The sequence below is a fragment of the Castor canadensis genome, chromosome 1 (assembly GCF_047511655.1).
Source record: "Castor canadensis chromosome 1, mCasCan1.hap1v2, whole genome shotgun sequence".
In the NCBI taxonomy this organism is placed as follows: domain Eukaryota; kingdom Metazoa; phylum Chordata; class Mammalia; order Rodentia; family Castoridae; genus Castor; species Castor canadensis.
Genome location: NC_133386.1, coordinates 91,571,825 through 91,584,870, shown reverse-complemented (window position 1 = coordinate 91,584,870; position 13,046 = coordinate 91,571,825). Strand labels below are relative to the sequence as shown.

General features: G+C 36.4%; 1 protein-coding gene across 7 annotated transcripts in view; it reads left to right on the top strand.

Annotated features, from left to right (window-relative positions):
- The window catches only part of Lca5 (lebercilin LCA5), a 175,040-nt gene that overhangs the window by 105,677 nt on the left and 56,317 nt on the right, over nt 1-13,046 (top strand). The window contains exon 1 of one of the 7 annotated variants that reach the window (XM_020183868.2): nt 3,401-3,539. The exons of 5 other annotated variants lie outside the window; for them this stretch is intronic. The gene's annotated coding sequence lies outside the window, so the exon portion shown is untranslated. Of the gene's footprint in view, nt 1-3,400; nt 3,540-3,763; nt 3,902-13,046 lie in introns of those variants that run through there. One more of the 7 variants, XM_074079615.1, reaches the window with a different exon arrangement.

The following is a 13,046-nucleotide window of genomic DNA, read 5'->3' as shown; positions in this document are numbered from 1 at the left end:
TTTAGTCAATTAAATAATATAGTAACTGATTTTTACAGAATTTCCTGTGGATTATTTCTAATTGAGAATAGGCAGTTGTTTCCTAAGAAAATAATATTCTCCCCTTCAATCTAATGATGTGACTACGAATAGAATCACTATGGTGTTGCTTTATGCTGTTTCTATTGCCTTGGAGATAGGATTTGATCCATAGGCAAATTGACTTAAAGATATAATTGAGGAATAACAAAATCTGATAACATGTATTTTAAAATATCTTAAACTGACTTTTGGTTTAGTCTTTTTTTTTAATCAACTCCTTTAAATTCAGATACTATTATTCACCCTTCAATTACAAAGAAAATTACTCAAACATCTCAATGGTTTAATTTCTTTCTCTACTAACAAAATAACAAACTCATGAATTTCAACCACCATTCAAAAATTTATTCTTTAAATAGAGCAATAATCAAACAGTATTATCTTTTTGTGTTGCAAAAGCAAGTAACAATAATCAGATTGGATTAAGCTTCTAGGTCTTCCATAGTACTGCAATTTACACTACTCAATTTTCCCTAAGCCATTCAATTTCTTTCAAATACCTACTAGGTACTATTAATAGTTAATGTTGTATGCTAACAACGTACTATTTACCTAGAAGCTGTTAATAAATTTAAAGCAGTATGGACACCAAGGAGTTAGATTTCAAATTATTGAATTTTGTTACTTACCACATATTTAAGTAAAATACATAAAATGTGACAGTGGCCTCCTTGGCCTCCTGAGTGCTGGGGTTCTAGGTGTGTAGCACCACATCTGGCTTTTTAAAAATGATATTAAATGGACAATTGAGCTTTAGCTTTTTAAGATATTATACATAGTATGTACCATCTGAAAATTATAGTCATTGTAATTTCCAGCTTGTCTACAAGGAAAAAGACAAACTGCCTATTAATGTTATTATCCTGCCTTTTAATGTTATTAATATTTCTTTTGGCAGGACTGGGGTTTGAACGCAGAGCCTCATACTTGCTAGGCAGGTGCTTTATCACTTGAGCCACACCTCTAAGCAGCCCTATGAATGTAATGAAACTTCTAACAAACCAGTCAAACTCTACAGTAGTTTCCTCACAAGGAAAATGGAAATAATCCTACTAGTACACATTTGTAGGAAGATTTTTATATTCTTTGTATCGTTGCCACATAGCATTGCATGAAGTAAAATCCTGCAGAAAATGAACATTCAGTTAGCAATACAGCAAATCTGGAGATTTTGGAATATCAATGGAAGTCCAGTACTTAATGGTCATTGACAGAATTTATTTCTTAAGTATCTTTAAAAGCAGTAAGTCTGATTCCTGTTGAATATAATTTCAATTGGCAGAAATATAAAAAAAAGTGGTTTCGTTAGCCTCATTATTTTCCTGAAAAGCAGAATTCTATGTAGTGTATAGTGAAATGAAATGGCAAGTGGTATAATCTGAGAAAATTCTAATCCTAACAAAATTATGGCACTGTGTAAACATTTTTGGAATTGTTATCACATACTTTGAGCTAACCTTTCAAAAAATTAATTCCATAAACTGTTTTTTACTTGTGGGGATTTCTGAATTCTTTTGGTCTTCTTTTCAAGGTCAAATAAAGGCACTGTTATTTCAAATATAATAGGGTGAATAAAACTGCATATAGTAAGAACCTTGAAAGTGTTTCACACAATTAGACAATATTTGGAGATTTCCAACCTTTTAGATATTTTTCTTGCTTAACAGTACCTCTGTTAACCTGTAGGTAAAACATACTGAAGGTGCTAAATTTGAAACTTGCAAAATTTGGAATTTAAGTCCTGGGCTTCTATCCTGGTGTTACCACTTACTACTTTAGTATCTCCTGGTAAGTAAATTCTCTAACCTCTCTGAATTTGTTTCTTCAAGTATCAGTGATAACTGACAATATTTGCGTTGAGTCATGAATGAAGGTGGAATAAGACTACACTGTCTAGAACATTCCGAGTGTTGAATAAATGTTCATTTCAAATGTTCAGTTCCCTGAGTGCCTGCAACGCCTATCTACCCTAGCAAGAGGCATTTGTCCACATCAATACAGCATATTTCTTAACTCGTCCTACAGCTTCCTGGAAAATAATCCACCTATGATATTACACTACATAGCATTCACTCTAGCAAAGCCAGTAACAACCAGTGAGCTATTTGAAGAGTATTAGCAGATAGTTTTAACAATTGATACAACGTATTTCAGTGACATTGGAAATTACTCATTCTACTTTGACTAACAGATGATTGCCATCTTCTAGATACACATTGTGTATACAGAAAATTACATTTAGTTACAACATGGTTGAGATGAATTACTCTGTAACTTGAAGCAAAATATATTGACAGGATAAAAATGAAACTTTGAAATAGTGCACAGGAGGAAAAACTGAGGTGAAGCAAGAAACAGGAATTCCCATATTTAATGGTGAATTAGTTTCTCCGCAGAATGGAGGGTCAATTCAGTGAGACGTGAACAATGGTCAGAGCAGCTGAACACCATTTAAACCACCTTGATAAGAAGGCTCAGGTTTAAAACCCTCGTGGAAAAGAGGATTTTCTTTCTACCTTTCCTTCTGCCATTAGCACTGCTTAATGCATGTCAGCTTTTAAAGGGGAGACTATGCATGCTGCAGCTCTCGGGCTACCGACATACACTTTAGGACATTTCCTTGAAAAACACTGTACGCAAGGATGTTTCAAATATGTTTCTACTCCACACCCGTTTCAAACCCTAAAAGTCACTTTCAAGCCAAGTGATCGCCAAGGCCCAGAACCAGAGGGAGGAGCATTAATGCACCAATGCATTTGCACATCCTCCTGTAAATCAGCAATTTCAGCAGAGAACGGGAAGTACGAGCAATAAATATAATACACTGTAAATTAAATTTTATTATAATAAATTATAACTTATTTTAAATCGAGAGCTTTCCAAACAGGAATGAAGACAACTTTTCAATGTTTTCAATTACGCAGTGGTCACTTTTAAAATATATTTCACGAACCGTCCTTCCCCTAGGTACACATCCTACTCCTCTCCCCCACAGGGAACCCGAGGATCGGCATTTTCTCGCGCTCTTCCCCGCACCACCCGAAGGCTGCGGAAGCGCCTCGCCCAGCATCGCAGCGAACAGCTTCCCTCGCGATCACCGCAGCAGCCCGAGTGGTCGACCAATGACCGCTTTCTCTCGCTCTTGTCGTCCCGCCTTCCAGTTCCACTAAAGCCAATAAAAAGGGCCACCTGGAGAGAGAGGCCAATAGGAACTCGGGGAGAGGCCTCATTGGCTGTGGGCATGTCGCGGTGCAGTCTGGGCCTCCACCTCCGTTACCGTGGAGTCCAGGTCGCTGTGCGGCTGCCATCTAGGACCCCGCCCCTGCCCCGTGCCTGTATTCACTTCCCGCACCTGGGCAGCCTCCGCATTTACCCGCAGCGTCCGCAGGAGCCGGGCATCAGCACTTTGGCGGCCGGACGCCCGGGCTCCGGCGGGGAATTCGGTCCGGGGAGGGAAGGCAAGGAGGCCGGACACCGCGTTGGTTCCCCAGAGGAGCCGGGCGGGCTGGGCGTGGGTTCGGGGTTGGCGTGGAGGCCCGGGGAGTCGGGGGTGCGAGGCGAGCCTGGGGCTGAGCCTTGAGGAAGCCGGCCACCCGGCGTTCGCCGGTGGAGTGTGGGCCGGAGTTATTAAAGCTGAGAGGATGAAAGGATTAGGGGTGGGCAGGACTTGGCAGGACTTTTCCAAGGAAAATTAAGTCTGCAGCTCGGCCGCTGGGAGAAATGGGGGACTGGGAAGTGGAGAGGAGACGGAGCTATTTGCTGGGACCGGGAAGAGGAGGGAGGAGGCACATGCCAGGCCCAGCTCGAGGAGGGGCCAAAGGTATTAAACATGACCCTGGAGCTGGTGCAGACTCCAGGTGGAAAAGGAGGGTAGGGCTGTGGTAGCTCTAGGACTGTGATAGGTTTAGTGGTATTAGCCCGATTAGAGCAGAAAGGCACGTTCGTCCGTGCTGTGAGCCTTTGACACACCCTTCAGGGATAGAATGAGAGGGTGGCTAGTGAAAAATTGCCAAGTTGGCATAACTGAGTTGGAGGAGTACTCGGATAACTTGCTTTATGTCTAACTGTGGTGAAGAGCACTGGTCAAGTTCACTTGAATGTAAAACCCTCTTTTCTTCCCTTTGTGGCCTTGAACAATGTACTGACTTCAAGTCACTAGACTCAGTTTGTTTGTTTTTTTTAAAGTTTCAGAATGGGAACAGATTTGTTGTGAGAATTAGTTTTATCCAGATGTTGCTACCTATACTTAGGTATAGGGAAAAAAATGGTTTTATTAAAAGTAGATTTGGTCTTTTCTGTCATGTATACTCTGGCACCCAAAATCTGAGAATTTGGCTCCCTGTGGGAAAGTACACTTGGACACATACATGTTTATACCCAACAATTACCTTTAGGATTAGATATCTTAGAAGTAAAAGTCATCATTTAAATGCCTTTTGGTGGGAGAGGCTTCATGCATTGTGGAAATAGTTAAATCGATAAAGTTTCACTTTTTTTCCTGATTATTTTAATCTGCATTTTTCTGTGTATAGTTCCACATTTGAGTTTTACATTGCTATTTTAAACATTTCACTTTGTGGTTTGTTGTATTTTGGTTAGTTTGCTTATCCAAGTGCATAAAAGGAAATAATAGTTTATTTTGATTCTCTTAGGTTGTTAAAGTGTCATTCATATACAAAAAGCAATCTGTGCCCTTGGAAAACAAAGTTGAGTCTCTTAAACATTTCTTGGAACTGTAATTCTTATCACATGCTAGAAGCCCATTACAAATAAAAATGCTACCCTATCTCCTGGTTCTTCTCCTTACAGTCATTGTCACCTTTCTGAGATCCTCTCTTTCTGCCCACCATTTGGTTATTGTTTTTCCTCATAACTTAGTCTTCCGTTTTTTCACTCTATACACTTCTCTTGGCTGAGTTCATCCTTTTCCTTGGTTTCCATCAAATATTACTTTATTAACACACTCCCAAGTTTGTATTTCTACCCTGGAACTCTTGGGTAGCTAATTTTTGGTATTTCTTCATAGATTTCCTACAGACATCCCAAACTTACTTTGTCCAATATTGAACCCATCTCTTTTCTCTGCCAAACCTCTCTCAATTGAATGGAACCATATATACTCAATTTTGCAAGTCCAAAGCTTTGAAATTTATTCAGGCTCTTCTCTCATACTCCACATCTAATCCACCACCAAGTCTAGTTTATTTTATTAAATGAACATTTCTGGAATTGGTTCTGTACTCTGTCTCTATTTAGGATACTGTAGTTCAAACCTCCATTTCTTGGGTTGGAATGTGAGATCTGATAATTTTAACCCTACTGAAGAGTCTTTGTTTCCACCCAGTTTCTTAGTGTGACATTAAATGTTCTTCACATGATTGTCTCTTCCACCTGACACAGCCTCACCTCATAATACTTTATTACCACCACCCAACCAATAGACTCATTTTAAACATTGTACAATAGAAATACAATGCGAGCCATATACATATTTTTTCAGTAACTACACAGAAAAGTATAAACAGGTGAAATTAGTTTTAATATATTTTAACCCATTATATTCAAATATTGTTCCAATGTGTGATCAATATAGAAACATATTTGAGACATTTTATATTCTTTTTGTGTACTAACTTTTCAAAACCTTACATATATTTTACAATTACATCATATCTCAGTTCTGATGAGCTACATTTCAAGTTCTTAGGATTGGAAAGTATTTGCAGGTTGAAGATACACCATGCTTTTCTTATACTTTATTTTTCACACGCTTCTTCCTCTTATTGAAACAAGGTCTTCCCTCACCAACTGGCTTCTTTTACTAACTTCATTTACCACTGCTTCTGTCCCTGCCCCCAAAATTATACTTGTGCTTAACTACTATTAATGCCTTACTACTCAATTTTGGCATTATCTCCTCTAGAAACCTTCTCAAATTCCCTTCTGTCTGCTAATCTTAGTTCTGAGTTTACTTAGCCTCCTCTGCTTCCTTTTATTATTACTACTTGTACTCTGCACTATCATTAGTATCTTACTCAATTTTGTATGAACCAAAGTTCAGTGCCAGACACTTGTAGATGTTCAGCAAATGTCTTATGAATGAACTAAGGAATGGTCTGTGAAGTTTCCATCTGACTGACTAAACTTTAGGAATACATTCTGTAGCTTCTTTTAAGCAGCTTTCATTTGAGCCATTGTTTCAAAATGCTGTTTTAAAAAAGCTAATTATGCTATAAATTTTAAGTAGCATTTACTGTGATCTGGCTGATCATATTTAATAATCATGCTTTTTTAAAATTTTTAAAAATTTTATTTTAACCTTAAGTGGTAGAGCACCTGCTTAAAATGCATGAAGCCCCGAGTTCAAACCCCAGTACTGCCAGTATCTATATCTATCTGTCTATCTATCTCTCTGTATTTTAACCAAACATAGTTTGATTTTAATGAAGAGTAGTTATTGTGCAAATGACTATAGTAGCATTAGGAAATTAGTATTAGGAATGTGTACCCAGTGAGAAAACCACTTAGTTTTTGTTTCTTAATCTTTCGTTTGTAGAAGAAACAGTTGTAGTTATAAGATAGAATTTTTTTTATCTTTATCTTACCTTTAAATACTTTTTTCCCTTTGGGAGACATAGATCTTCTTATTTATTTCTTTTTCTCTTCATTTGTTTTCATTTTGCTTGTCTAGTGACCTGTTGTGTGAGCTCATTTGCCAACAGCACAGGTAGCCAAGCAGCGGTGTTTTATACAAAGAAACTGGCTATGTATGCCAAGAAATTTAACAGTTCTTTGATTGTAAAGTCTTTCTTAGAGTCACATGAATCGGGTCATTATGGCATCACACAGTGGTCTCTATAGCTTACAACTTACTTTATGATTCATTTGTTACTGGATATAAAGGAAACATTTTAGCATTTTGGTAATCTTTTTATCTGACTGTTATATGTAACTCAATGCCGTTTGGAATTTTCTTTTAAAAGGAGTGTATTTTTGGATGAAAAATGGTAGTACTAGATGATACTTTTCTAGCATTGCTATAGTAGCACTCAGTAATTTTTAGGAAATAAACAGTTCTTAGGGATTGAAAATGATAAGACTTATAATTTTTCTTTTTTGTTTTAGCTAGCTAAATCTTTGATTATCCCCTTGAGACTGTGAGTTCCTGAAATACATAAATCCCCCCATAGATTTTTATTAGTGTATATTATTTATACAAAGGGTTTTCATTGTGACACTTTCATAACCCATGTAATATAATTTGATATTTACACCATCTATTACTCTTATTTCCCTCTCCCCTTAAAAAATAATTTTAATGGGACTCATTAGGGTGTTTTCATACATGCATACAAAGGCTTCTATTCACCCCTATCAACTTATCTTTTCCCCCCTTTCCTCCCACTCTTTCCTCCTCACATTTATATGTGTGTGTGTGTGTGTGTGTGTGTGTGTGTGTGTGTGTATTAAGTCTAGATTCCACATAGGAGAGAAAACATGCTGTATTTCTTTTAGTGACAGGCTTGTTTTATTTAACATGATTATTTCTAATTCTATTCATTTTCCTTCAAGCAACATAATTTTGTTCTTTATGACTGACTAATATTCCATTGCACACAAATGTGTTGATGGAGATACAGATGAACAATTGATAATTGGTTCATTCTTACAATGAATTAGTTTAAATTAGTTGGGGAACTATACATGGAACATTAATCTTCAGTGTTGTGTCAATCTTTGCAAGTTTTTTCTTTAAAGAGAAAGAATAATTTTTTTTTTGTGGTACTGGGGTTTGAACTCAGGGCCTCACACTTGTGAGGCAGATTTTCTACTGCCTGAGCCATACCTCCAGCCCTTTTTGCTCTGGTTATTTTGGAGATAGGGTCTTGCTTTTTTTGTTCAAGCTGGCCTGAACTACTACAGTCTTCCTATTTTATGCTTCCCATTATTGCTGGGATGATAGGCACATTCCACCATGCCCAGATATTTTTCATTGAGGTATTGGGGTCTCACAAACTTTTTTGGTTTGGGCTAGCCTAGAACGATGCTCCTCCTGATCTCAGTCTCTCACATAGCTGTTGATGACATGTGTGCACCGTTGTATGATCAAGTAGGAATAAGATGATAGAAAATTTACTATAGGATTTAGAAAGATAAATGTCATTGGTGATCTTGACAAAAGCTACTTTAGTAAAGAGGTGGACATGAAAAGCTGACTAGTGTGAATTCAAAAAAAATGCTTGGGAAAGATTTTGTGTGTGTGTGTGGTTCTGGAGTTTGAACTCAGTTCCTTGTACTTGCTAGATAAGCACTCTACCAATTGGGTCACAGCCTCAGTTCTTTTTGCTTTTAGTTATTTTTCCAGAAGGGTCTTGTGTTTTTTTGCCTAGGCTGGCCTGGACAATGATCCTCCTACTTACACGTCTCACATAGGTGGGATGACGGGCCTGTACACCATACCTGACTTGTTGGTTCAGATGGGGTCTTGCTAAATTTTTTCTGGGCTGGCCTGAAATCACAATCTTCTCAATCTTACAGAGTTGCTGGGATTACAGTTGTGAGCCATGGTAATGTTGCTCTCATTAAAAAGTTTTAAGTGGATAATTGGAGTAGAAAAATGTGGTTGTTGATGCAGTAGGACAAGGAGTTAAGCATCAGCTTCATTAGAGCCTCCTTATTGATAGGAATGATCCTGTAGAGAGGGCACAACAGCAGGAGCACAATCTTTGGCATGGAGAGAGAGTATGGGAAAGAAGACATCTAAGGCTTAGCTTTCAAAAGGAGCAGAAATGCTTCTTGAGTTTTACCAGGATTGGGAGGGCAAAAAATATGGGATAAAAACAGGTGGTGAGCTTTGTGACTTCAGATAATGTTTTTTTGGACCTCATTTTCCTTAGTCTTTACAAAGAAAAGCCTAAGGTGCCTTTCAGTGCTAAATTGTTATGTAATTTTAATAAGCTATAACACTTTGTTTTTATTTCTTTATATAAGAAAAATTAATATTGTTCTGAGAGTTACTTTACCTTATCTGTATCTCCTTCCTTTCTTCTTTTGGTCCAGTGTTTCTGGTCTTTTTTTCTTTTAACTTATTTTTTATTTGCTTGTTTACTTTCTTGAGCTATTTTTCTCACTGCCAGTCAGGTAGTGTTTCTACAAGAAATAAGGACTAATTTCTAAAAGGTGAATTTTCACAAGTGTCTAAATTTCCATTCTTGAGATAAGATTAGCTATTTGAGGTGCTATATTTCCTAAGGAATATTTGTTTATTAGATGCTCTGATAGATAGATTGTAGTACAGTATACAAGCATGTGTAGGTTCAAAATAACAATCTTATTTCAAAATAGAGCTGACCAGAAGTTTGATGAAAATAAGAAAATACTCTCTTGTGTTCCTGTGGCTGTTCTTGAATAATAATAATAATAATTATTATTTGTGGTGCGGGGGCTTGAACTCAAGGCCTTCACCTTGAGTCACTCCACCAGCCCTATTTTTGTGAAGGGTTTTTTGAGATAGGGTCTTGTGAACTATTTGCCTAGGCTGCCTTTGGCCCATGATCCTCCTGATCTGTGCTTCCTGAGTAGCTAGTATTATAGGAGTGAGCCACCAGCTTAGTGATTAAAAATTCAAGAATTTTTAATCACTAAGTATTTTTGTATTTTCAGGGAACATGTGAAGGATATATGACTGTTTTCCTTAATTCTCTTTCATGGAAGAGCGATACCCTATCGTAAAAGAAACTCATAGTATATTCTTACTGTTCTTGATTTTTCTCATTGACTGAAATGGCATCTGTATTTTGAGTAATTTTTTTTTGATGTAATGGGTGCATAAATTGCATAGTAGCTTCATGGACTTTGGAAAATTGATTGGTTGTGTTGAGTTGTCCAAATGGGTGAGAATAATTGTTAGAGACAGTTGGCTTAAGCCTAGGTTATATTTGTTGTTAAAGCATGAATCTGACCATATATATTTGTCTACTCTCTCCTTGGAGACAATACTAAAATAACAATGAACAAAAAAGAATACACCTATAATAATGAAAGAATGACAGATTACTCTCAGTAGACAAGAGATTTCAACACTTTTCTGAAGGAGGCAAAGAGTAATGATAGATGAAAAAGATTAGAATGGAGAAAGCTATGTCCCAAAATACTCAAGGGTGCTATATCAAAGGAAGATTCTGATGTATGTAATAGAATTTCATACTCTTGAGCTTTCACAGGTCAGAGAGAAAACATGGTTGAGAAATGGAAGGGAGGAATAATTGAGAACTATGCAAGGAGCAGTTATGCTTCCTTTCTCACCCAAGCCCATGCACAATGACATTTGCTTAATATTTCCTGCTGCCTCACTGCTCCCTTCCCTTCCCACAAAATATACAGAGGTCATTTCTTCTGGAAATAAAAATAAGGACAACACATAGAAAAAGTAGTATTTCCATGGTGGACATTTGCATCTTGAGATAAGTATTCCTCATTTTAGCTTTCAGGATTTCCTAAGTAATGACTGACTCTTTTCATTCCACCCTAAAGCAAAATGTGTCCTATGAACATGCACAGGGTTTTAGTTCACTCTTCCTTTCTCTGTCTTAAGTATCAGTGGTCAACTAAAAATTAGCTTCCAAGAAATAAAATTAGCAGTATATAAATAAAAAGCTTAAAATGAACAGAAAAATGAATACCAAATGAAACAGATGTGATTCTTGGATCAGAAGAAACCTTAAACACAAAAAATATATTTACTATTCTCAAAGAAATGAAAACATATTGCCTCAATACAGCAATATTATTTAAAAAATCATAAAAAAGAGTTATTAAAAATGAAGATATTAGCCAGGCACCAGTGGCTTATGCCTGTAATCCTAGCTACTTGAGAGGCAGAGATCAGGAGGATCATGGTTCAAAGCCAATCCCAGCGAATAGTATGGAAGTCCCTATCTCGAAAACATCCAATACTCACAATAAAGGAGGCTGGCAGAGTGGCCCAAGTGGTAGAGTACCTGCCTAGTGAGTGTGTGTGAAGCCTTGAGTTCAAAACCCAAGTACCGCAAAATTTTTTTTAAAATGAAGATGTTAGCTCAGTTTTTTTTTTAAATGATGGTTAGAGGATAAATTAAATAAAATTCTTTGAAAATAGAACACAAAGATAATGATAGCAGGTCTGTTATTTAACCAACAGAAGTTTCAAAAGGAGAAAATGGAGAGGGCCAATTATCAGAAAAATAATATAAGAAGCTCTAGTGCTTAAAAGTATATGTTTCTAGATTAGAAGGAAAAAGAGAAGAATAGGGCCCAACACCTTGAAAAGAGACCAACACCTATTCATACGATTGTGATTGTTAAATTTTAGTAGAACAGGAGAGAAAGTTCTGAAAACACCTTAGGAAGAGAAAAAAAAAATCTATAAAGGAATGAGAATCAGATGAGCATAACTAGAAATAAAACTCCATAAAGGCAGGGAATTTTTTTGTTACTGTTACATGGTAAGAGCTTAAAATATTTTTAATTCAAGAATGAGTGCAACAAATACCTCACAGGCACCACTGAGGGTTTAAAAGACAGTAGAGCAGTGTCTTCAGAGTTCTGAGAGAAAATGACTTCACCTGAAATTCAAAACCTATGAAAACTATTATGTGTGAGGACAAAATGCAAGGACTTAGAATGTTTAATTCCTAAACCATGAACCCTCTCTGAAAAACTTGTTTAGGGATATGAACCAGTAAAATGATGAAGAATGGCATGGCACAAATCAGGAGGCCAATAAAAGTAATTCCAGAAAAATAGTTGTGCAACAGGTTGAGAAAGTAATTGGTTTCACTTACAATAGGATATTGAAGAAGAATATCTTTAAGAGAAGAATGGATTAGGTTTCAGGCTATTGATAGGATGAGTAAGAACCTGGTAGGTATTAGTGATAGGATAAGAAACATGTTTTTTTCCTCTCAATAAGGAAAAAAAGACAATTAGAAATTCTTAAACCAACTCTGCATAGCCAAAATGTTATGTTACAGTCATCTTTTATAGTCTTAAAATTGTTAATTTATGAAATAGATAAGTAATCCTCTTTTATCCTTTGGGGTATGTTTAAGATCCCAGTGGATGCCTGAAACTGCAGACAGTATAGAATTCTATACATACAGTTTTTTCTTACATGTATATATCCATGATAAAGTATAATTTAGAAATTAGGTACAGTGAGACATTAACAATAATAAAATAGAATAATTATCATATACTATAATAAAAGTTCTGTAAATATGGTCTTTCAAAATATATTATAGATCTTAGCAACCTCAGCATATGATTTTGTCCCCTTAGTAAGTCATGAACTTTCACTTTTTCTCTTAAATGAAGTATGGGTTTTCTTTATATATCCAAATGGCAGCATCACTACTCTTGTGCTTCGGAACCATAATTCAATAAAATACAGGTTACTTGGTAAGCATTGTGATACTCTGACACTTGATCTGATAATAAAGATGGCATCTAAGTGACGAATGGTAGTGTATGCAGCATAGATACATTGGGCAAAGGATGATTCACCTTCCAGGCTGGATGAATTGGGGGTGGCATGAAATTTCATCACATTATTCAGAATATTGTGCAATTTAGAATTGATGAATTTATTTCTGGAATCTTCCATTTAATATTTTTAGATCCAGTTGACCTTGGGTAACTAAAACAGGGAAAGCAAAACCATGGTTAAAATGGGGACTACTGTAAGCATAAAAGTATAAGCCATTAAAATGCTTGTCCTAGGGAACAGGGCTTAGATAATGGGGCAATAGGTATTCCTTTTTTGTTAACTACAGATATATTTAGGAGGATGGAAGAATGCTGTTTTGTGGATTCTTTCTCTTCGCTATGAAAAGTTGATTAGTGCTTATAATTTATATGGGTAGGTCAAAGGGAGCTACTTCTTTACTATATAGTCAATTATTTTTTGGCATTCAAACTGAAACTCT